Here is a 1,362-nt window from a genome sequence, read left to right as displayed (position 1 = left end):
GATCACTGGCTTCGGGGTTGGGTGTGGTTCATGAGAGGCATCGGCAGGAGATGATTGGAGGGGGATGCAGGGGCCAGAGCGTTTACTCTCCTAGATAAGCCCCATCCTCCTCTTCCGGCAGGCAGTACTCTCCATATAGCTGCTCCCTTAGGTTCTAGAAATTGCTCCCCCTTGCCCTTGAGCTCTCATGCCTAGAGGTGGCACTGACTGCCTGCTACTGTCAGTGCTAGGTACTGCACTCTTTGCTTTCCTAAACCCTTTTCACACTTTTAAGAATAGTCCATTCATTGCAATTCGATACCAGTTACCCTTACACCATCCCCACACACCATACGCTCCCCTTCTGGTATCCTCTCAATATAATTATATCATTTTTGTTGACATCATTAGTTGGACTGTATTTACATTATTAAACTATATAAATATTGCTTACTGCATAGCCAAGTAGAGAGTTATCAGTCGTGATTACATTTCCTTTTCTAAACTAATTTTTGTTTTTCCTGCATTTAACTGCCTACTTTATAAAAAGACTTAGTTTTCAATATATTGGTCTTTAATTCTTTCCATACACACCATCAGATATGTTAAATGCATTTACATGTTGTTTTCCTGTTTCAAACGTTGTAAATTCTCTGTATCTTTTTCTTTGGGTGGGGGGCAAGTGTGAAGTAAACCAGCCTCCAGAATAAATAGAACTCAATGTTATGGATTCTGAAATTAAAATCTTAACAAATTAACAAAGTGATGAAAACAGGAAGTTTAGCTCCCAAGGATTCTTTATTGGTCTTAAAGGTTTTACTCCCTTTGGCAAATATTGTGACCATTTTGTAGATGCTACTTACTCTACTAGACAAATACTATGACCTCTTTCAAAGTGTATTATCATTCCCCTTTTAAATAGCACATCTGAAGTGTGCTGACTTTTAGTTCTAGGGTCTGCCTTCCCCTTACCTGCTGAATGTCACAGGATCTCTTCCCTCCTTGATTATCTCAAGGAGATAAGTCAACTTTTGGATATACTCCTTCATAAAAGAAAGTCAGTCGCTTTTATTTGTTAAAGAATTGAAGTATGGGCTGGGTGTGGTGGCTCACGCCTGTAATCCCAGCACTTTGGGAGGCTGAGGTGGGCGGATCACCTGAGGTCTAGAGTTGAAGACCAGCCCGACCAACATGGAGAAACCCTGTCTCTACTAAAAATACAAAATTAACCAGGTGTGGTCGCACATGCCTGTAATCCCAGCTACTGGGGAGTCTGAGGCAGGAGAATCGCTTGAACTTGGGAGGCAGAGGTCGCAGTGAGCCGAGATTGCCCCATGCCCTCCAGCCTGGGCAACAAGAACAAAATTCTGTCTTTAAAAAAAA

The sequence above is a fragment of the Theropithecus gelada genome, chromosome 4, assembly GCF_003255815.1.
Source record: "Theropithecus gelada isolate Dixy chromosome 4, Tgel_1.0, whole genome shotgun sequence".
Classification (NCBI taxonomy): domain Eukaryota; kingdom Metazoa; phylum Chordata; class Mammalia; order Primates; family Cercopithecidae; genus Theropithecus; species Theropithecus gelada.
Note: the sequence above shows the minus strand (reverse complement) of the source record.